Source organism: Lissotriton vulgaris, chromosome 7 (genome assembly GCF_964263255.1).
Source record: "Lissotriton vulgaris chromosome 7, aLisVul1.2, whole genome shotgun sequence".
Taxonomy (NCBI): Eukaryota; Metazoa; Chordata; class Amphibia; order Caudata; family Salamandridae; genus Lissotriton; species Lissotriton vulgaris.
Genome location: NC_141695.1, coordinates 1533409803 through 1533436129, shown reverse-complemented (window position 1 = coordinate 1533436129; position 26327 = coordinate 1533409803).

Sequence of the window (26327 nt, the reverse complement as noted above, 5' to 3'; positions counted from 1 at the left end):
CCTCACAGTGACCAAAATTGCTATTTTTACAGAGTTTTGCTTACTCAAAAGCTTTAATTTTGACCCGTTTCAGGCACAGAAATGACTTTAAACACACTTATTTTAGTTGAAAACGTCTTAATTCACATCCAACAGTCATTTAGAGTCAAAAGATTAAAACTTAAAATTTCATCATTATAGACCATTTTGGGAACGTTCAACAGGTCCGGAGTCATCGTTTTTCATCCGAAAATGGATTATTTGGACTGTACCAAAAATGATTCAAAAACCACTTTTAAACCCTCACAGTGACCAAAATTGGCATTTTTACAGAGTTTTGCTTACTCAAAAGATTCAATTTTGACCCGTTTCAGGCACAGAAATGACTTTAAACACACTTATTTTAGTTGAAAACGTCCTAATTCACACCCAACAGTCATTTAGAGTCAAAAGATTAAGTCTTAAAATTTCATCATTATAGACCATTTTGGGAACGTTCAACAGGTCCGGAGTCATCGTTTTTCATCCGAAAATTGATTTTTTGGACTTTAACAAAAATGATTCAAATGTCAATTGGATCGTGCCTCATGTTGAATAGCAACTTTTTAAACCCTCACAGTGACCAAAATTGCCATTTTTACAGAGTTTTGCTTACTCAAAAGCTTCAATTTTGACCCGTTTCAGGCACAGAAATGACTTTAAACACACTTATTTTAGTTGAAAACGTCTTAATTCACATCCAACAGTCATTTAGAGTCAAAAGATTAAATCTTAAAATTTCATCATTATAGACCATTTTGGGAACGTTCAACAGGTCCGGAGTCATCGTTTTTCATCCGAAAATGGATTTTTTGGACTGTACTAAAAATGATTCAAAATGTCAATTGGATCGTGCCTCATGTTGAATAACCACTTTTTAAACCCTCACAGTGACCAACATTGCCATTTTTACAGAGTTTTGCTTACTCAAAAGCTTCAATTTTGACCCGTTTCAGGCACAGAAATGACTTTAAACACACTTATTTTATTTGAAAAAGTCATAATTCACATCCAAAAGTCATTTAGAGTAAAAAGATTAAATGTTAAAATTTCATCATTATAGACCATTTTGGGAACGTTCGACAGGTCCGGAGTCATCGTTTTTCATCCGAAAATTGATTTTTTTGACTGTAACTAAAATGATTCAAAATGTCAATTGGATCGTGCCTTATGTTGAATAGCCACTTTTTAAACCCTCACAGTGACCAAAATTGCCATTTTTACAGAGTTTTGCTTACTCAAAAGCTTCAATTTTGACCCGTTTCAGGCACAGAAATGACTTTAAACACACTTATTTTAGTTGAAAACGTCTTAATTCACATCCAACAGTCATTTAGAGTCAAAAGATTAAATCTTAAAATTTCATCATTATAGACCATTTTGGGAACGTTCAACAGGTCCGGAGTCATCGTTTTTCATCCGAAAATGGATTTTTTGGACTGTACTAAAAATGATTCAAAATGTCAATTGGATCGTGCCTCATGTTGAATAACCACTTTTTAAACCCTCACAGTGACCAACATTGCCATTTTTACAGAGTTTTGCTTTCTCAAAAGCTTCAATTTTGACCCGTTTCAGGCACAGAAATGACTTTAAACACACTTATTTAAGTTGAAAAAGTCATAATTCACATCCAACCGTCATTTAGAGTCAAAAGATTAAATGTTAAAATTTCATCATTATAGACCATTTTGGGAACGTTCAACAGGTCCGGAGTCATCGTTTTTCATCCGAAAATTGATTTTTTGGACTGTACTAAAAATGATTCAAAATGTCAATTGGATCGTGCCTCATGTTGAATAACCACTTTTTAAACCCTCACAGTGACCAAAATTGCCATTTTTACAGAGTTTTGCTTACTCAAAAGATTCAATTTTGACCCGTTTCAGGCACAGAAATGACTTTAAACACACTTATTTAAGTTGAAAAAGTCATAATTCACATCCAACAGTCATTTAGAGTCAAAAGATTAAATGTTAAAATTTCATCATTATAGACCATTTTGGGAACGTTCGACAGGTCCGGAGTCATCGTTTTTCATCCGAAAATTGATTTTTTGGACTGTAACAAAAATGATTCAAATGTCAATTGGATCGTGCCTCATGTTGAATAGCAAATTTTAAATCCTCACAGTGACCAAAATTGCCATTTTTACAGAGTTTTGCTTACTCAAAAGCTTCAATTTTGACCCGTTTCAGGCACAGAAATGACTTTAAACACACTTATTTTATTTGAAAAAGTCATAATTCACATCCAAAAGTCATTTAGAGTAAAAAGATTAAATGTTAAAATTTCATCATTATAGACCATTTTGGGAACGTTCAACAGGTCCGGAGTCATCGTTTTTCATCCGAAAATGGATTTTTTGGACTGTACCAAAAATGATTCAAAATGTCAATTGGATTGTGCCTCATGTTGAATAACCACTTTTTAAACCCTCACAGTGACCAAAATTGCCATTTTTACAGAGTTTTGCTTACTCAAAAGGTTCAATTTTGACCCGTTTCAGGCACAGAAATGACTTTAAAGACACTTATTTTAGTTGAAAACGTCTTAATTCACACCCAACAGTCATTTAGAGTCAAAAGATTAAATCTTAAAATTTCATCATTATAGACCATTTTGGGAACGTTCGACAGGTCCGGAGCCATCCTTTTTTATCCGAAAATGGATTTTTAGGACTGTACCAAAAATGATTCAAATTTTAATTGGATCGTGCCTCATGTTGAATACCCACTTTTTAAACCCTCACAGTGACAGAAATTGCCATTTTTACAGAGTTTTGCTTACTCAAAAGCTTCAATTTTGACCCGTTTCAGGCACAGAAATGACTTTAAACACACTTATTTTAGTTGAAAAAGTCATAATTCACATCCAACAGTCATTTAGAGTCAAAAGATAACATTTTAAAATTTCATCATTATAGACCACTTTAGGAAAGTTTCACAGGTCCGGAGTCATCGTTTTTCATCCGAAAATTGATTTTTTGGACTGTACCAAAAATGATTCAAAATGTCAATTGGATCGTGCCTCATGTTGAATAACCACTTTTTAAACCCTCACAGTGACCAAAATTGCCATTTTTACAGAGTTTTGCTTATTCAAAAGCTTTAATTTTGACCCGTTTCAGGCACAGAAATGACTTTAAACACACTTATTTTAGTTGAAAACGTCTTAATTCACATCCAACAGTCATTTAGAGTCAAAAGATTAAATCTTAAAATTTCATCATTATAGACCATTTTGGGAACGTTCAACAGGTCCAGAGTCATCGTTTTTCATCCGAAAATGGATTATTTGGACTGGGCCAAAAATGATTTAAAATGTCAATTGGATCGTGCCTAAAGTTGAATAACCACATTTTAAACCCTCACAGTGACAAAAATTGCCATTTTTACAGAGTTTTGCTTACTCAAAAGATTCAATTTTGACCCATTTCAGGCACAGAAATGACTTTAAACACACTTATTTAAGTTGAAAAAGTCATAATTCACACCCAACAGTCATTTAGAGTCAAAAGATTTAATGTTAAAATTTCATCATTATAGACCATTTTGGGAACTTTCGACAGGTCCCGAGTCATCGTTTTTCATCCGAAAATGGATTTTTTGGACTGTACCAAAAATGATTCAAAATGTCAATTGGATCGTGCCTCATGTTGAATAACCACTTTTTAAGCCCTAACAGTGACCAAAATTGCCATTTTTACAGAGTTTTGCTTACTCAAAAGATTCAATTTTGACCCGTTTCAGGCACAGAAATCACTTTAAACACACTTATTTAAGTTGAAAAAGTCATAATTCACATCCAACAGTCATTTAGAGTCAAAAGATTAAATGTTAAAATTTCATCATTATAGACCATTTTGGGAACGTTCGACAGGTCCGGAGTCATCGTTTTTCATCCGAAAATTGATTTTTTGGACTGTAACAAAAATGATTCAAATGTCAATTGGATCGTGCCTCATGTTGAATAGCAAATTTTAAATCCTCACAGTGACCAAAATTGCCATTTTTACAGAGTTTTGCTTACTCAAAAGCTTCAATTTTGACCCGTTTCAGGCACAGAAATGACTTTAAACACACTTATTTTATTTGAAAAAGTCATAATTCACATCCAAAAGTCATTTAGAGTAAAAAGATTAAATGTTAAAATTTCATCATTATAGACCATTTTAGGAACGTTCAACAGGTCCGGAGTCATCGTTTTTCATCCGAAAATGGATTTTTTGGACTGTACCAAAAATGATTCAAAATGTCAATTGGATCGTGCCTCATGTTGAATAACCACTTTTTAAACCCTCACAGTGACCAAAATTGCCATTTTTACAGAGTTTTGCTTATTCAAAAGCTTTAATTTTGACCCGTTTCAGGCACAGAAATGACTTTAAACACACTTATTTTAGTTGAAAACGTCTTAATTCACATCCAACAGTCATTTAGAGTCAAAAGATTAAATCTTAAAATTTCATCATTATAGACCATTTTGGGAACGTTCAACAGGTCCAGAGTCATCGTTTTTCATCCGAAAATGGATTATTTGGACTGTACCAAAAATGATTTAAAATGTCAATTGGATCGTGCCTAAAGTTGAATAACTACTTTTTAAACCCTCACAGTGACAAAAATTGCCATTTTTACAGAGTTTTGCTTACTCAAAAGATTCAATTTTGACCCATTTCAGGCACAGAAATGACTTTAAACACACTTATTTAAGTTGAAAAAGTCATAATTCACACCCAACAGTCATTTAGAGTCAAAAGATTTAATGTTAAAATTTCATCATTATAGACCATTTTGGGAACTTTTGACAGGTCCCGAGTCATCGTTTTTCATCCGAAAATGGATTTTTTGGACTGTACCAAAAATGATTCAAAATGTCAATTGGATCGTGCCTCATGTTGAATAACCACTTTTTAAGCCCTAACAGTGACCAAAATTGCCATTTTTACAGAGTTTTGCTTACTCAAAAGCTTCAATTTTGACCCGTTTCAGGCACAGAAATGACTTTAAACACACTTATTTTAGTTGAAAAAGTCATAATTCACATCCAACAGTCATTTAGAGTCAAAAGATTAAATGTTAAAATTTCATCATTATAGACCATTTTGGGAACGTTCGACAGGTCCGGAGTCATCGTTTTTCATCCATAAATGGATTTTTTGGACTATACCAAAAATGATTCAAAATGTCAATTGGATCGTGTCTCATGTTGAATAGCCACTTTTTAAACCCTAACAGTGACCAAAATTGCCATTTATACAGAGTTTTGCTTACTCAAAAGCTTCAATTTTGACCCGTTTCAGGCACAGAAATGACTTTAAACACACTTATTTTAGTTGAAAACGTCTTAATTCACATCCAACAGTCATTTAGAGTCAAAAGATTAAATCTTAAAATTTCATCATTATAGACCATTTTGGGAACGTTCAACAGGTCCGGAGTCATCGTTTTTCATCCGAAAATGGATTATTTGGACTGTACCAAAAATGATTCAAAATGTCAATTGGATCGTGCCTCATGTTGAAAAACCACTTTTTAAACCCTCACAGTGACCAAAATTGCTATTTTTACAGAGTTTTGCTTACTCAAAAGCTTTAATTTTGACCCGTTTCAGGCACAGAAATGACTTTAAACACACTTATTTTAGTTGAAAACGTCTTAATTCACATCCAACAGTCATTTAGAGTCAAAAGATTAAAACTTAAAATTTCATCATTATAGACCATTTTGGGAACGTTCAACAGGTCCGGAGTCATCGTTTTTCATCCGAAAATGGATTATTTGGACTGTACCAAAAATGATTCAAAAACCACTTTTAAACCCTCACAGTGACCAAAATTGGCATTTTTACAGAGTTTTGCTTACTCAAAAGATTCAATTTTGACCCGTTTCAGGCACAGAAATGACTTTAAACACACTTATTTTAGTTGAAAACGTCCTAATTCACACCCAACAGTCATTTAGAGTCAAAAGATTAAGTCTTAAAATTTCATCATTATAGACCATTTTGGGAACGTTCAACAGGTCCGGAGTCATCGTTTTTCATCCGAAAATTGATTTTTTGGACTTTAACAAAAATGATTCAAATGTCAATTGGATCGTGCCTCATGTTGAATAGCAACTTTTTAAACCCTCACAGTGACCAAAATTGCCATTTTTACAGAGTTTTGCTTACTCAAAAGCTTCAATTTTGACCCGTTTCAGGCACAGAAATGACTTTAAACACACTTATTTTAGTTGAAAACGTCTTAATTCACATCCAACAGTCATTTAGAGTCAAAAGATTAAATCTTAAAATTTCATCATTATAGACCATTTTGGGAACGTTCAACAGGTCCGGAGTCATCGTTTTTCATCCGAAAATGGATTTTTTGGACTGTACTAAAAATGATTCAAAATGTCAATTGGATCGTGCCTCATGTTGAATAACCACTTTTTAAACCCTCACAGTGACCAACATTGCCATTTTTACAGAGTTTTGCTTACTCAAAAGCTTCAATTTTGACCCGTTTCAGGCACAGAAATGACTTTAAACACACTTATTTTATTTGAAAAAGTCATAATTCACATCCAAAAGTCATTTAGAGTAAAAAGATTAAATGTTAAAATTTCATCATTATAGACCATTTTGGGAACGTTCGACAGGTCCGGAGTCATCGTTTTTCATCCGAAAATTGATTTTTTTGACTGTAACTAAAATGATTCAAAATGTCAATTGGATCGTGCCTTATGTTGAATAGCCACTTTTTAAACCCTCACAGTGACCAAAATTGCCATTTTTACAGAGTTTTGCTTACTCAAAAGCTTCAATTTTGACCCGTTTCAGGCACAGAAATGACTTTAAACACACTTATTTTAGTTGAAAACGTCTTAATTCACATCCAACAGTCATTTAGAGTCAAAAGATTAAATCTTAAAATTTCATCATTATAGACCATTTTGGGAACGTTCAACAGGTCCGGAGTCATCGTTTTTCATCCGAAAATGGATTTTTTGGACTGTACTAAAAATGATTCAAAATGTCAATTGGATCGTGCCTCATGTTGAATAACCACTTTTTAAACCCTCACAGTGACCAACATTGCCATTTTTACAGAGTTTTGCTTTCTCAAAAGCTTCAATTTTGACCCGTTTCAGGCACAGAAATGACTTTAAACACACTTATTTAAGTTGAAAAAGTCATAATTCACATCCAACCGTCATTTAGAGTCAAAAGATTAAATGTTAAAATTTCATCATTATAGACCATTTTGGGAACGTTCGACAGGTCCGGAGTCATCGTTTTTCATCCGAAAATTGATTTTTTGGATTGTACCAAAAATGATTCAAAAACCACTTGTAAACCCTCACAGTGACCAAATTGCTATTTTTACAGAGTTTTGCTTACTCAAAAGCTTTAATTTTGACCCGTTTCAGGCACAGAAATGACTTTAAACACACTTATTTTAGTTGAAAACCTCTTAATTCACATCCAACAGTCATTTAGAGTCAAAAGATTAAATCTTAAAATTTCATCATTATAGACCATTTTGGGAACGTTCAACAGGTCCGGAGTCATCGTTTTTCATCCGAAAATTGATTTTTTGGACTGTAACAAAAATGATTCAAATGTCAATTGGATCGTGCCTCATGTTGAATAGCAACTTTTTAAACCCTCACAGTGACCAAAATTGCCATTTTTACAGAGTTTTGCTTACTCAAAAGCTTCAATTTTGACCCGTTTCAGGCACAGAAATGACTTTAAACACACTTATTTTATTTGAAAAAGTCATAATTCACATCCAAAAGTCATTTAGAGTAAAAAGATTAAATGTTAAAATTTCATCATTATAGACCATTTTGGGAACGTTCGACAGGTCCGGAGTCATCGTTTTTCATCCGAAAATTGATTTTTTTGACTGTAACTAAAATGATTCAAAATGTCAATTGGATCGTGCCTTATGTTGAATAGCCACTTTTTAAACCCTCACAGTGACCAAAATTGCCATTTTTACAGAGTTTTGCTTACTCAAAAGATTCAATTTTGACCCGTTTCAGGCACAGAAATGACTTTAAGCACACTTGTTTTAGTTGAAAACGTCTTAATTCACATCCAACAGTCATTTAGAGTCAAAAGATTAAATCTTAAAATTTCATCATTATAGACCATTTTGGGAACGTTCAACAGGTCCTGAGTCATCGTTTTTCATCCGAAAATGGATTTTTTGGACTGTACTAAAAATGATTCAAAATGTCAATTGGATCGTGCCTCATGTTGAATAACCACTTTTTAAACCCTCACAGTGACCAACATTGCCATTTTTACAGAGTTTTGCTTTCTCAAAAGCTTCAATTTTGACCCGTTTCAGGCACAGAAATGACTTTAAACACACTTATTTAAGTTGAAAAAGTCATAATTCACATCCAACCGTCATTTAGAGTCAAAAGATTAAATGTTAAAATTTCATCATTATAGACCATTTTGGGAACGTTCGACAGGTCCGGAGTCATCGTTTTTCATCCGAAAATTGATTTTTTGGATTGTACCAAAAATGATTCAAAAACCACTTGTAAACCCTCACAGTGACCAAATTGCTATTTTTACAGAGTTTTGCTTACTCAAAAGCTTTAATTTTGACCCGTTTCAGGCACAGAAATGACTTTAAACACACTTATTTTAGTTGAAAACGTCTTAATTCACATCCAACAGTCATTTAGAGTCAAAAGATTAAATCTTAAAATTTCATCATTATAGACCATTTTGGGAACGTTCAACAGGTCCGGAGTCATCGTTTTTCATCCGAAAATGGATTATTTGGACTGTACCAAAAATGATTCAAAATGTCAATTGGATCGTGTCTCATGTTGAATAACCACTTTTTAAACCCTCACAGTGACCAAAATTGCCATTTTTACAGAGTTTTGCTTACTCAAAAGCTTCAATTTTGACCCGTTTCAGGCACAGAAATTACTTTAAACACACTTATCTTAGTTGAAAAAGTCATAATTCACATCCAACAGTCATTTAGAGTCAAAAGATTAAATGTTAAAATTTCATCATTATAGACCATTTTGGGAACGTTCGACAGGTCCGGAGTCATCGTTTTTCATCCGAAAATGGATTTTTAGTACTTTACCAAAAATGATTCAAAATGTTAATTGGATCGTGCCTCATGTTGAATAACCACTTTTTAAACCCTCACAGTGACCAAAATTGCCATTTTTACAGAGTTGTGCTTACTCAAAACTTCAATTTTGACCCGTTTCAGGCACAGATATGACTTTAAACACACTTATTTTAGTTGAAAAAGTCATAATTCACATCCAACAGTCATTTAGAGTCAAAAGATTAAATGTTAAAATTTCATCATTATAGACCATTTTGGGAACGGTTGACAGGTCCGGAGTCATCGTTTTTCATCCGAAAATGGATTTTTTGGGCTGTACCAAAAATGATTCAAAATGTCAATTGGATCGTGCCTCATGTTGAATAACCACTTTTAAACCCTCACAGTGACCAAAATTGCCATTTTTACAGAGTTTTGCTTAAAAGCTTCAATTTTGACCCGTTTCAGGCACAGAAATGACTTTAAACACACTTATTTAAGTTGAAAAAGTCATAATTCACATCCAACAGTCATTTAGAGTCAAAAGATTAAATGTTAAAATTTCATCATTATAGACCATTTTGGGAACGTTCGACAGGTCCGGAGTCATCGTTTTTCATCCGAAAATTGATTTTTTGGACTGTAACAAAAATGATTCAAATGTCAATTGGATCGTGCCTCATGTTGAATAGCAAATTTTAAATCCTCACAGTGACCAAAATTGCCATTTTTACAGAGTTTTGCTTACTCAAAAGCTTCAATTTTGACCCGTTTCAGGCACAGAAATGACTTTAAACACACTTATTTTATTTGAAAAAGTCATAATTCACATCCAAAAGTCATTTAGAGTAAAAAGATTAAATGTTAAAATTTCATCATTATAGACCATTTTGGGAACATTCAACAGGTCCGGAGTCATCGTTTTTCATCCGAAAATGGATTTTTTGGACTGTACCAAAAATGATTCAAAATGTCAATTGGATTGTGCCTCATGTTGAATAATCACTTTTTAAACCCTCACAGTGACCAAAATTGCCATTTTTACAGAGTTTTGCTTACTCAAAAGGTTCAATTTTGACCCGTTTCAGGCACAGAAATGACTTTAAACACACTTATTTTAGTTGAAAAAGTCATAATTCACATCCAACAGTCATTTAGAGTCAAAAGATAACATTTTAAAATTTCATCATTATAGACCACTTTAGGAAAGTTTCACAGGTCCGGAGTCATCGTTTTTCATCCGAAAATGGATTTTTTGGACTGTACCAAAAATGATTCAAAATGTCAATTGGATCGTGCCTCATGTTGAATAACCACTTTTTAAACCCTCACAGTGACCAAAATTGCCATTTTTACAGAGTTTTGCTTATTCAAAAGCTTTAATTTTGACCCGTTTCAGGCACAGAAATGACTTTAAACACACTTATTTTAGTTGAAAACGTCTTAATTCACATCCAACAGTCATTTAGAGTCAAAAGATTAAATCTTAAAATTTCATCATTATAGACCATTTTGGGAACGTTCAACAGGTCCAGAGTCATCGTTTTTCATCCGAAAATGGATTATTTGGACTGTACCAAAAATGATTTAAAATGTCAATTGGATCGTGCCTAAAGTTGAATAACCACTTTTTAAACCCTCACAGTGACAAAAATTGCCATTTTTACAGAGTTTTGCTTACTCAAAAGATTCAATTTTGACCCATTTCAGGCACAGAAATGACTTTAAACACACTTATTTAAGTTGAAAAAGTCATAATTCACACCCAACAGTCATTTAGAGTCAAAAGATTTAATGTTAAAATTTCATCATTATAGACCATTTTGGGAACGTTCGACAGGTCCGGAGTCATCGTTTTTCATCCGAAAATGGATTTTTTGGACTGTACCAAAAATGATTCAAAATGTCAATTGGATCGTGCCTCATGTTGAATAACCACTTTTTAAACCCTAACAGTGACCAAAATTGCCATTTTTACAGAGTTTTGCTTACTCAAAAGCTTCAATTTTGACCCGTTTCAGGCACAGAAATGACTTTAAACACACTTAGTTTAGTTGAAAAAGTCATAATTCACATCCAACAGTCATTTAGAGTCAAAAGATTAAATGTTAAAATTTCATCATTATAGACCATTTTGGGAACGTTCGACAGGTCCGGAGTCATCGTTTTTCATCCGAAAATGGATTTTTAGTACTTTACCAAAAATGATTCAAAATGTTAATTGGATCGTGCCTCATGTTGAATAACCACTTTTTAAACCCTCACAGTGACCAAAATTGCCATTTTTACAGAGTTGTGCTTACTCAAAACTTCAATTTTGACCCGTTTCAGGCACAGATATGACTTTAAACACACTTATTTTAGTTGAAAAAGTCATAATTCACATCCAACAGTCATTTAGAGTCAAAAGATTAAATGTTAAAATTTCATCATTATAGACCATTTTGGGAACGGTTGACAGGTCCGGAGTCATCGTTTTTCATCCGAAAATGGATTTTTTGGGCTGTACCAAAAATGATTCAAAATGTCAATTGGATCGTGCCTCATGTTGAATAACCACTTTTAAACCCTCACAGTGACCAAAATTGCCATTTTTACAGAGTTTTGCTTACTCAAAAGATTCAATTTTGACCCGTTTCAGGCACAGAAATGACTTTAAACACACTTATTTAAGTTGAAAAAGTCTTAATTCACATCCAACAGTCATTTAGAGTCAAAAGATTAAATCTTAAAATTTCATCATTATAGACCATTTTGGGAACGTTCAACAGGTCCGGAGTCATCGTTTTTCATCCGAAAATGGATTATTTGGACTGTACCAAAAATGATTCAAAAACCACTTTTAAACCCTCACAGTGACCAAAATTGGCATTTTTACAGAGTTTTGCTTACTCAAAAGATTCAATTTTGACCCGTTTCAGGCACAGAAATGACTTTAAACACACTTATTTTAGTTGAAAACGTCCTAATTCACACCCAACAGTCATTTAGAGTCAAAAGATTAAGTCTTAAAATTTCATCATTATAGACCATTTTGGGAACGTTCAACAGGTCCGGAGTCATCGTTTTTCATCCGAAAATTGATTTTTTGGACTTTAACAAAAATGATTCAAATGTCAATTGGATCGTGCCTCATGTTGAATAGCAACTTTTTAAACCCTCACAGTGACCAAAATTGCCATTTTTACAGAGTTTTGCTTACTCAAAAGCTTCAATTTTGACCCGTTTCAGGCACAGAAATGACTTTAAACACACTTATTTTAGTTGAAAACGTCTTAATTCACATCCAACAGTCATTTAGAGTCAAAAGATTAAATCTTAAAATTTCATCATTATAGACCATTTTGGGAACGTTCAACAGGTCCGGAGTCATCGTTTTTCATCCGAAAATGGATTTTTTGGACTGTACTAAAAATGATTCAAAATGTCAATTGGATCGTGCCTCATGTTGAATAACCACTTTTTAAACCCTCACAGTGACCAACATTGCCATTTTTACAGAGTTTTGCTTACTCAAAAGCTTCAATTTTGACCCGTTTCAGGCACAGAAATGACTTTAAACACACTTATTTTATTTGAAAAAGTCATAATTCACATCCAAAAGTCATTTAGAGTAAAAAGATTAAATGTTAAAATTTCATCATTATAGACCATTTTGGGAACGTTCGACAGGTCCGGAGTCATCGTTTTTCATCCGAAAATTGATTTTTTTGACTGTAACTAAAATGATTCAAAATGTCAATTGGATCGTGCCTTATGTTGAATAGCCACTTTTTAAACCCTCACAGTGACCAAAATTGCCATTTTTACAGAGTTTTGCTTACTCAAAAGCTTCAATTTTGACCCGTTTCAGGCACAGAAATGACTTTAAACACACTTATTTTAGTTGAAAACGTCTTAATTCACATCCAACAGTCATTTAGAGTCAAAAGATTAAATCTTAAAATTTCATCATTATAGACCATTTTGGGAACGTTCAACAGGTCCGGAGTCATCGTTTTTCATCCGAAAATGGATTTTTTGGACTGTACTAAAAATGATTCAAAATGTCAATTGGATCGTGCCTCATGTTGAATAACCACTTTTTAAACCCTCACAGTGACCAACATTGCCATTTTTACAGAGTTTTGCTTTCTCAAAAGCTTCAATTTTGACCCGTTTCAGGCACAGAAATGACTTTAAACACACTTATTTAAGTTGAAAAAGTCATAATTCACATCCAACCGTCATTTAGAGTCAAAAGATTAAATGTTAAAATTTCATCATTATAGACCATTTTGGGAACGTTCGACAGGTCCGGAGTCATCGTTTTTCATCCGAAAATTGATTTTTTGGATTGTACCAAAAATGATTCAAAAACCACTTGTAAACCCTCACAGTGACCAAATTGCTATTTTTACAGAGTTTTGCTTACTCAAAAGCTTTAATTTTGACCCGTTTCAGGCACAGAAATGACTTTAAACACACTTATTTTATTTGAAAAAGTCATAATTCACATCCAAAAGTCATTTAGAGTAAAAAGATTAAATGTTAAAATTTCATCATTATAGACCATTTTGGGAACGTTCGACAGGTCCGGAGTCATCGTTTTTCATCCGAAAATTGATTTTTTTGACTGTAACTAAAATGATTCAAAATGTCAATTGGATCGTGCCTTATGTTGAATAGCCACTTTTTAAACCCTCACAGTGACCAAAATTGCAATTTTTACAGAGTTTTGCTTACTCAAAAGATTCAATTTTGACCCGTTTCAGGCACAGAAATGACTTTAAGCACACTTGTTTTAGTTGAAAACGTCTTAATTCACATCCAACAGTCATTTAGAGTCAAAAGATTAAATCTTAAAATTTCATCATTATAGACCATTTTGGGAACGTTCAACAGGTCCGGAGTCATCGTTTTTCATCCGAAAATGGATTTTTTGGACTGTACTAAAAATGATTCAAAATGTCAATTGGATCGTGCCTCATGTTGAATAACCACTTTTTAAACCCTCACAGTGACCAACATTGCCATTTTTACAGAGTTTTGCTTTCTCAAAAGCTTCAATTTTGACCCGTTTCAGGCACAGAAATGACTTTAAACACACTTATTTAAGTTGAAAAAGTCATAATTCACATCCAACCGTCATTTAGAGTCAAAAGATTAAATGTTAAAATTTCATCATTATAGACCATTTTGGGAACGTTCGACAGGTCCGGAGTCATCGTTTTTCATCCGAAAATTGATTTTTTGGATTGTACCAAAAATGATTCAAAAACCACTTGTAAACCCTCACAGTGACCAAATTGCTATTTTTACAGAGTTTTGCTTACTCAAAAGCTTTAATTTTGACCCGTTTCAGGCACAGAAATGACTTTAAACACACTTATTTTAGTTGAAAACGTCTTAATTCACATCCAACAGTCATTTAGAGTCAAAAGATTAAATCTTAAAATTTCATCATTATAGACCATTTTGGGAACGTTCAACAGGTCCGGAGTCATCGTTTTTCATCCGAAAATGGATTATTTGGACTGTACCAAAAATGATTCAAAATGTCAATTGGATCGTGTCTCATGTTGAATAACCACTTTTTAAACCCTCACAGTGACCAAAATTGCCATTTTTACAGAGTTTTGCTTACTCAAAAGCTTCAATTTTGACCCGTTTCAGGCACAGAAATTACTTTAAACACACTTATCTTAGTTGAAAAAGTCATAATTCACATCCAACAGTCATTTAGAGTCAAAAGATTAAATGTTAAAATGTCATCATTATAGACCATTTTGGGAACGTTCGACAGGTCCGGAGTCATCGTTTTTCATCCGAAAATGGATTTTTAGTACTTTACCAAAAATGATTCAAAATGTTAATTGGATCGTGCCTCATGTTGAATAACCACTTTTTAAACCCTCACAGTGACCAAAATTGCCATTTTTACAGAGTTGTGCTTACTCAAAACTTCAATTTTGACCCGTTTCAGGCACAGATATGACTTTAAACACACTTATTTTAGTTGAAAAAGTCATAATTCACATCCAACAGTCATTTAGAGTCAAAAGATTAAATGTTAAAATTTCATCATTATAGACCATTTTGGGAACGGTTGACAGGTCCGGAGTCATCGTTTTTCATCCGAAAATGGATTTTTTGGGCTGTACCAAAAATGATTCAAAATGTCAATTGGATCGTGCCTCATGTTGAATAACCACTTTTAAACCCTCACAGTGACCAAAATTGCCATTTTTACAGAGTTTTGCTTACTCAAAAGATTCAATTTTGACCCGTTTCAGGCACAGAAATGACTTTAAACACACTTATTTAAGTTGAAAAAGTCATAATTCACATCCAACAGTCATTTAGAGTCAAAAGATTAAATGTTAAAATTTCATCATTATAGACCATTTTGGGAACGTTCGACAGGTCCGGAGTCATCGTTTTTCATCCGAAAATTGATTTTTTGGACTGTAACAAAAATGATTCAAATGTCAATTGGATCGTGCCTCATGTTGAATAGCAAATTTTAAATCCTCACAGTGACCAAAATTGCCATTTTTACAGAGTTTTGCTTACTCAAAAGCTTCAATTTTGACCCGTTTCAGGCACAGAAATGACTTTAAACACACTTATTTTATTTGAAAAAGTCATAATTCACATCCAAAAGTCATTTAGAGTAAAAAGATTAAATGTTAAAATTTCATCATTATAGACCATTTTGGGAACGTTCGACAGGTCCGGAGTCATCGTTTTTCATCCGAAAATGGATTTTTAGTACTTTACCAAAAATGATTCAAAATGTTAATTGGATCGTGCCTCATGTTGAATAACCACTTTTTAAACCCTCACAGTGACCAAAATTGCCATTTTTACAGAGTTGTGCTTACTCAAAACTTCAATTTTGACCCGTTTCAGGCACAGATATGACTTTAAACACACTTATTTTAGTTGAAAAAGTCATAATTCACATCCAACAGTCATTTAGAGTCAAAAGATTAAATGTTAAAATTTCATCATTATAGACCATTTTGGGAACGGTTGACAGGTCCGGAGTCATCGTTTTTCATCCGAAAATGGATTTTTTGGGCTGTACCAAAAATGATTCAAAATGTCAATTGGATCGTGCCTCATGTTGAATAACCACTTTTAAACCCTCACAGTGACCAAAATTGCCATTTTTACAGAGTTTTGCTTACTCAAAAGATTCAATTTTGACCCGTTTCAGGCACAGAAATGACTTTAAACACACTTATTTAAGTTGAAAAAGTCATAATTCACATCCAACAGTCATTTAGAGTCAAAAGATTAAATGTTAAAATTTCATCATTATAGACCATTTTGGGAACGTTCGACAGGTCCGGAGTCATCGTTTTTCATCCGAAAATTGATTTTTTGGACTGTAACAAAAATGATTCAAATGTCAATTGGATCGTGCCTCATGTTGAATAGCAAATTTTAAATCCTCACAGTGACCAAAATTGCCATTTTTACAGAGTTTTGCTTACTCAAAAGCTTCAATTTTGACCCGTTTCAGGCACAGAAATGACTTTAAACACACTTATTTTATTTGAAAAAGTCATAATTCACATCCAACAGTCATTTAGAGTCAAAAGATTAAATCTTAAAATTTCATCATTATAGACGATTTTGGGAACGTTTGACAGGTCCGGAGTCATCGTTTTTCATCCGAAAATGGATTTTTAGGACTGTACCAAAAATGATTCAAATTATAATTGGATCGTGCCTCATGTTGAATACCCACTTTTTAAACCCTCACAGTGACAGAAATTGCCATTTTTACAGAGTTTTGCTTACTCAAAAGCTTCAATTTTGGCCCGTTTCAGGCACAGAAATGACTTTAAACACACTTATTTTAGTTGAAAAAGTCATAATTCACATCCAACAGTCATTTAGAGTCAAAAGATAACATTTTAAAATTTCATCATTATAGACCACTTTAGGAAAGTTTCACAGGTCCGGAGTCATCGTTTTTCATCCGAAAATGGATTTTTTGGACTGTACCAAAAATGATTCAAAATGTCAATTGGATCGTGCCTCATATTGAATAACCACTTTTTAAACCCTCACAGTGACCAAAATTGCCATTTTTACAGAGTTTTGCTTATTCAAAAGCTTTAATTTTGACCCGTTTCAGGCACAGAAATGACTTTAAACACACTTATTTTAGTTGAAAAGTCTTAATTCACATCCAACAGTCATTTAGAGTCAAAAGATTAAATCTTAAAATTTCATCATTATAGACCATTTTGGGAACGTTCAACAGGTCCAGAGTCATCGTTTTTCATCCGAAAATGGATTATTTGGACTGTACCAAAAATGATTTAAAATGTCAATTGGATCGTGCCTAAAGTTGAATAACCACTTTTTAAACCCTCACAGTGACAAAAATTGCCATTTTTACAGAGTTTTGCTTACTCAAAAGATTCAATTTTGACCCATTTCAGGCACAGAAATGACTTTAAACACACTTATTTAAGTTGAAAAAGTCATAATTCACACCCAACAGTCATTTAGAGTCAAAAGATTTAATGTTAAAATTTCATCATTATAGACCATTTTGGGAACGTTCGACAGGTCCGGAGTCATCGTTTTTCATCCGAAAATGGATTTTTTGGACTGTACCAAAAATGATTCAAAATGTCAATTGGATCGTGCCTCATGTTGAATAACCACTTTTTAAACCCTCACATTGACCAAAATTGCCATTTTTACAGAGTTTTGCTTACTCAAAAGCTTCAATTTTGACCCGTTTCAGGCACAGAAATGACTTTAAACACACTTATTTTAGTTGAAAAAGTCATAATTCACATCCAACAGTCATTTAGAGTCAAAAGATTAAATGTTAAAATGGCATCATTATAGACCATTTTAGGAACGTTTGACAGGTCCGGAGTCATCGTTTTTCATCCGAAAATGGATTTTTTGGACTCTACCAAAAATGATTCAAGATGTCAATTGGATCGTGCCTCATGTTGAATAACCACTTTTTAAACCCTCACAGTGACCAAAATTGCCATTTTTACAGAGTTTTGCTTACTCAAAAGCTTCAATTTTGACCCGTTTCAGGCACAGAAATGACTTTAAACACACTTATTTCAGTTGAAAAAGTCATAATTCACATCCACCAGTCATTTAGAGTCAAAAGATTAAATGTTAAAATTTCATCATTATAGACCATTTTGGGAACGTTGGACAGGTCCGGAGTCATCGTTTTTCATCCGAAAATTGATTTTTTGGACTGTAACAAAAATGATTTAAAATGTCAATTGGATCGTGCCTCATGTTGAATAGCCACTTTTTAAACCCTCACAGTGACCAAAATTGTCATTTTTACAGAGTTTTCCTTACTCAGAAGCTTCAATTTTGACCAATTTCAGGCACAGATATGACTTTAAACACACATATTTTAGTTGAAAAAGTAATACTTCACATCCAACAGTAATTTACAGCCAAAAGATTAAATGTTAAAATTTCATCAAAATTGACCGTTTTGGGAACGTTCGACAGCTCCGCGGTCATCGTTTTTCATCAGAAAATTGATTTTTTGGACTGTACCAAAAATGATTTAAAATGTCAATTGGATCGTGCCTAAAGTTGAATAACCACTTTTTAAACCCTCACAGTGACAAAAATTGCCATTTTTACAGAGTTTTGCTTACTCAAAAGATTCAATTTTGACCCATTTCAGGCACAGAAATGACTTTAAACACACTTATTTAAGTTGAAAAAGTCATAATTCACATTCAACAGTCATTTAGAGTCAAAAGATTAAATGTTAAAATTTCATCATTATAGACTATTTTGGGAACGTTCGACAGGTCCGGAGTCATCGTTTTTCATCCATAAATGGATTTTTTGGACTATACCAAAAATGATTCAAAATGTAAATTGGATCGTGTCTCATGTTGAGTGACCACTTTTTAAACCCTCACAGTGACCAAAATTGCCATTTTTACAGAGTTTTGCTTACTCAAAAGCTTCAATTTTGACCCGTTTCAGGCACAGAAATGACTTTAAACACACTTATTTTAGTTGAAAAAGTCATAATTCACATCCAACAGTCATTTAGAGTCAAAAGATTAAATGTTAAAATTTCATCATTATAGACTATTTTGGGAACGTTGGACAGGTCCGGAGTCATCGTTTTTCATCCGAAAATTGATTTTTTGGACTGTAACAAAAATGATTTAAAATGTCAATTGGATCGTGCCTCATGTTGAATAGCCACTTTTTAAACCCTCACAGTGACCAAAATTGTCATTTTTACAGAGTTTTCCTTACTCAGAAGCTTCAATTTTGACCAATTTCAGGCACAGATATGACTTTAAACACACATATTTTAGTTGAAAAAGTAATACTTCACATCCAACAGTAATTTACAGCCAAAAGATTAAATGTTAAAATTTCATCAAAATTGACCGTTTTGGGAACGTTCGACAGCTCCGCGGTCATCGTTTTTCATCAGAAAATTGATTTTTTGGACTGTACCAAAAATGATTTAAAATGTCAATTGGATCGTGCCTAAAGTTGAATAACCACTTTTTAAACCCTCACAGTGACAAAAATTGCCATTTTTACAGAGTTTTGCTTACTCAAAAGATTCAATTTTGACCCATTTCAGGCACAGAAATGACTTTAAACACACTTATTTAAGTTGAAAAAGTCTTAATTCACATCCAACAGTCATTTAGAGTCAAAAGATTAAATGTTAAAATTTCATCATTATAGACTATTTTGGGAACGTTCGACAGGTCCGGAGTCATCGTTTTTCATCCATAAATGGATTTTTTGGACTATACCAAAAATGATTCAAAATGTAAATTGGATCGTGTCTCATGTTGAGTGACCACTTTTTAAACCCTCACAGTGACCAAAATTGCCATTTTTACAGAGTTTTGCTTACTCAAAAGCTTCAATTTTGACCCGTTTCAGGCACAGAAATGACTTTAAACACACTTATTTTAGTTGAAAAAGTCATAATTCACATCCAACAGTCATTTAGAGTCAAAAGATTAAATGTTAAAATTTCATCATTATAGACTATTTTGGGAACGTTTGACAGGTCCGGAGTCATCGTTTTTCATCCGAAAATTGATTTTTTGGACTGTAACTAAAATGATTCAAAATGTCAATTGGATCGTGCCTTATGTTGAATAGCCACTTTTTAAACCCTCACAGTGACCAAAATTGCCATTTTTACAGAGTTTTGCTTACTCAAAAGCTTCAATTTTGACCCGTTTCAGGCACAGAAATGACTTTAAACACACTTATTTTAGTTGAAAACGTCTTAATTCACATCCAACAGTCATTTAGAGTCAAAAGATTAAATCTTAAAATTTCATCATTATAGACCGTTTTGGGAACGTTCAACAGGTCCGGAGTCATCGTTTTTCATCCGAAAATGGATTACTTGGACTGTACCAAAAATGATTCAAAATGTCAATTGGATCGTGCCTCATGTTGAATAACCACTTTTTAAACCCTCACAGTGACCAAAATTGCCATTTTTACAGAGTTTTGCTTACTCAAAAGCTTCAATTTTGACCCGTTTCAGGCACAGAAATGACTTTAAACACACTTATTTTAGTTGAAAAAGTCATAATTCACATCCAACAGTCATTTAGAGTCAAAAGATAACATTTTAAAATTTCATCATTATAGACCACTTTAGGAAAGTTTCACAGGTCCGGAGTCATCGTTTTTCATCCGAAAATGGATTTTTTGGACTGTACCAAAAATGATTCAAAATGTCAATTGGATCGTGCCTCATGTTGAATAACCACTTTTTAAACCCTCACAGTGACCAAAATTGCCATTTTTACAGAGTTTTGCTTACTCAAAAGATTCAATTTTGACCCATTTCAGGCACAGAAATGACTTTAAACACACTTATTTAAGTTGAAAAAGTCATAATTCACACCCAACAGTCATTTAGAGTCAAAAGATTTAATGTTAAAATTTCATCATTATAGACCATTTTGGGAACGTTCGACAGGTCCGGAGTCATCGTTTTTCATCCGAAAATGGATTTTTTGGACTGTACCAAAAATGATTCAAAATGTCAATTGGATCGTGCCTCATGTTGAATAACCACTTTTTAAACCCTCACAGTGACCAAAATTGCCATTTTTACAGAGTTTTGCTTACTCAAAAGATTCAATTTTGACCCATTTCAGGCACAGAAATGACTTTAAACACACTTATTTAAGTTGAAAAAGTCATAATTCACACCCAACAGTAATTTACAGCCAAAAGATTAAATGTTAAAATTTCATCAAAATTGACCGTTTTGGGAACGTTCGACAGCTCCGCGGTCATCGTTTTTCATCAGAAAATTGATTTTTTGGACTGTACCAAAAATGATTTAAAATGTCAATTGGATCGTGCCTAAAGTTGAATAACCACTTTTTAAACCCTCACAGTGACAAAAATTGCCATTTTTACAGAGTTTTGCTTACTCAAAAGATTCAATTTTGACCCATTTCAGGCACAGAAATGACTTTAAACACACTTATTTAAGTTGAAAAAGTCATAATTCACATCCAACAGTCATTTAGAGTCAAAAGATTAAATGTTAAAATTTCATCATTATAGACTATTTTGGGAACGTTCGACAGGTCCGGAGTCATCGTTTTTCATCCATAAATGGATTTTTTGGACTATACCAAAAATGATTCAAAATGTAAATTGGATCGTGTCTCATGTTGAGTGACCACTTTTTAAACCCTCACAGTGACCAACATTGCCATTTTTACAGAGTTTTGCTTTCTCAAAAGCTTCAATTTTGACCCGTTTCAGGCACAGAAATGACTTTAAACACACTTATTTAAGTTGAAAAAGTCATAATTCACATCCAACCGTCATTTAGAGTCAAAAGATTAAATGTTAAAATTTCATCATTATAGACCATTTTGGGAACGTTCGACAGGTCCGGAGTCATCGTTTTTCATCCGAAAATTGATTTTTTGGATTGTACCAAAAATGATTCAAAAACCACTTGTAAACCCTCACAGTGACCAAATTGCTATTTTTACAGAGTTTTGCTTACTCAAAAGCTTTAATTTTGACCCGTTTCAGGCACAGAAATGACTTTAAACACACTTATTTTAGTTGAAAACGTCTTAATTCACATCCAACAGTCATTTAGAGTCAAAAGATTAAATCTTAAAATTTCATCATTATAGACCATTTTGGGAACGTTCAACAGGTCCGGAGTCATCGTTTTTCATCCGAAAATGGATTATTTGGACTGTACCAAAAATGATTCAAAATGTCAATTGGATCGTGTCTCATGTTGAATAACCACTTTTTAAACCCTCACAGTGACCAAAATTGCCATTTTTACAGAGTTTTGCTTACTCAAAAGCTTCAATTTTGACCCGTTTCAGGCACAGAAATTACTTTAAACACACTTATCTTAGTTGAAAAAGTCATAATTCACATCCAACAGTCATTTAGAGTCAAAAGATTAAATGTTAAAATTTCATCATTATAGACCATTTTGGGAACGTTCGACAGGTCCGGAGTCATCGTTTTTCATCCGAAAATGGATTTTTAGTACTTTACCAAAAATGATTCAAAATGTTAATTGGATCGTGCCTCATGTTGAATAACCACTTTTTAAACCCTCACAGTGACCAAAATTGCCATTTTTACAGAGTTGTGCTTACTCAAAACTTCAATTTTGACCCGTTTCAGGCACAGATATGACTTTAACCACTTGGCTGCTAAGGCATTATTTTACTCCTTATTTGTTTTCCATTGAAATCAATGGAAAGTCCATGACGAGTTACCCTTGTCATTAGCGGCGAAGAGGTTAAACACACTTATTTTAGTTGAAAAAGTCATAATTCACATCCAACAGTCATTTAGAGTCAAAAGATTAAATGTTAAAATTTCATCATTATAGACCATTTTGGGAACGGTTGACAGGTCCGGAGTCATCGTTTTTCATCCGAAAATGGATTTTTTGGGCTGTACCAAAAATGATTCAAAATGTCAATTGGATCGTGCCTCATGTTGAATAACCACTTTTAAACCCTCACAGTGACCAAAATTGCCATTTTTACAGAGTTTTGCTTAAAAGCTTCAATTTTGACCCGTTTCAGGCACAGAAATGACTTTAAACACACTTATTTAAGTTGAAAAAGTCATAATTCACATCCAACAGTCATTTAGAGTCAAAAGATTAAATGTTAAAATTTCATCATTATAGACCATTTTGGGAACGTTCGACAGGTCCGGAGTCATCGTTTTTCATCCGAAAATTGATTTTTTGGACTGTAACAAAAATGATTCAAATGTCAATTGGATCGTGCCTCATGTTGAATAGCAAATTTTAAATCCTCACAGTGACCAAAATTGCCATTTTTACAGAGTTTTGCTTACTCAAAAGCTTCAATTTTGACCCGTTTCAGGCACAGAAATGACTTTAAACACACTTATTTTATTTGAAAAAGTCATAATTCACATCCAAAAGTCATTTAGAGTAAAAAGATTAAATGTTAAAATTTCATCATTATAGACCATTTTGGGAACATTCAACAGGTCCGGAGTCATCGTTTTTCATCCGAAAATGGATTTTTTGGACTGTACCAAAAATGATTCAAAATGTCAATTGGATTGTGCCTCATGTTGAATAATCACTTTTTAAACCCTCACAGTGACCAAAATTGCCATTTTTACAGAGTTTTGCTTACTCAAAAGGTTCAATTTTGACCCGTTTCAGGCACAGAAATGACTTTAAACACACTTATTTTAGTTGAAAAAGTCATAATTCACATCCAACAGTCATTTAGAGTCAAAAGATAACATTTTAAAATTTCATCATTATAGACCACTTTAGGAAAGTTTCACAGGTCCGGAGTCATCGTTTTTCATCCGAAAATGGATTTTTTGGACTGTACCAAAAATGATTCAAAATGTCAATTGGATCGTGCCTCATGTTGAATAACCACTTTTTAAACCCTCACAGTGACCAAAATTGCCATTTTTACAGAGTTTTGCTTATTCAAAAGCTTTAATTTTGACCCGTTTCAGGCACAGAAATGACTTTAAACACACTTATTTTAGTTGAAAACGTCTTAATTCACATCCAACAGTCATTTAGAGTCAAAAGATTAAATCTTAAAATTTCATCATTATAGACCATTTTGGGAACGTTCAACAGGTCCAGAGTCATCGTTTTTCATCCGAAAATGGATTATTTGGACTGTACCAAAAATGATTTAAAATGTCAATTGGATCGTGCCTAAAGTTGAATAACCACTTTTTAAACCCTCACAGTGACAAAAATTGCCATTTTTACAGAGTTTTGCTTACTCAAAAGATTCAATTTTGACCCATTTCAGGCACAGAAATGACTTTAAACACACTTATTTAAGTTGAAAAAGTCATAATTCACACCCAACAGTCATTTAGAGTCAAAAGATTTAATGTTAAAATTTCATCATTATAGACCATTTTGGGAACGTTCGACAGGTCCGGAGTCATCGTTTTTCATCCGAAAATGGATTTTTTGGACTGTACCAAAAATGATTCAAAATGTCAATTGGATCGTGCCTCATGTTGAATAACCACTTTTTAAACCCTAACAGTGACCAAAATTGCCATTTTTACAGAGTTTTGCTTACTCAAAAGCTTCAATTTTGACCCGTTTCAGGCACAGAAATGACTTTAAACACACTTAGTTTAGTTGAAAAAGTCATAATTCACATCCAACAGTCATTTAGAGTCAAAAGATTAAATGTTAAAATTTCATCATTATAGACCATTTTGGGAACGTTCGACAGGTCCGGAGTCATCGTTTTTCATCCGAAAATGGATTTTTAGTACTTTACCAAAAATGATTCAAAATGTTAATTGGATCGTGCCTCATGTTGAATAACCACTTTTTAAACCCTCACAGTGACCAAAATTGCCATTTTTACAGAGTTGTGCTTACTCAAAACTTCAATTTTGACCCGTTTCAGGCACAGATATGACTTTAAACACACTTATTTTAGTTGAAAAAGTCATAATTCACATCCAACAGTCATTTAGAGTCAAAAGATTAAATGTTAAAATTTCATCATTATAGACCATTTTGGGAACGGTTGACAGGTCCGGAGTCATCGTTTTTCATCCGAAAATGGATTTTTTGGGCTGTACCAAAAATGATTCAAAATGTCAATTGGATCGTGCCTCATGTTGAATAACCACTTTTAAACCCTCACAGTGACCAAAATTGCCATTTTTACAGAGTTTTGCTTACTCAAAAGATTCAATTTTGACCCGTTTCAGGCACAGAAATGACTTTAAACACACTTATTTAAGTTGAAAAAGTCTTAATTCACATCCAACAGTCATTTAGAGTCAAAAGATTAAATCTTAAAATTTCATCATTATAGACCATTTTGGGAACGTTCAACAGGTCCGGAGTCATCGTTTTTCATCCGAAAATGGATTATTTGGACTGTACCAAAAATGATTCAAAAACCACTTTTAAACCCTCACAGTGACCAAAATTGGCATTTTTACAGAGTTTTGCTTACTCAAAAGATTCAATTTTGACCCGTTTCAGGCACAGAAATGACTTTAAACACACTTATTTTAGTTGAAAACGTCCTAATTCACACCCAACAGTCATTTAGAGTCAAAAGATTAAGTCTTAAAATTTCATCATTATAGACCATTTTGGGAACGTTCAACAGGTCCGGAGTCATCGTTTTTCATCCGAAAATTGATTTTTTGGACTTTAACAAAAATGATTCAAATGTCAATTGGATCGTGCCTCATGTTGAATAGCAACTTTTTAAACCCTCACAGTGACCAAAATTGCCATTTTTACAGAGTTTTGCTTACTCAAAAGCTTCAATTTTGACCCGTTTCAGGCACAGAAATGACTTTAAACACACTTATTTTAGTTGAAAACGTCTTAATTCACATCCAACAGTCATTTAGAGTCAAAAGATTAAATCTTAAAATTTCATCATTATAGACCATTTTGGGAACGTTCAACAGGTCCGGAGTCATCGTTTTTCATCCGAAAATGGATTTTTTGGACTGTACTAAAAATGATTCAAAATGTCAATTGGATCGTGCCTCATGTTGAATAACCACTTTTTAAACCCTCACAGTGACCAACATTGCCATTTTTACAGAGTTTTGCTTACTCAAAAGCTTCAATTTTGACCCGTTTCAGGCACAGAAATGACTTTAAACACACTTATTTTATTTGAAA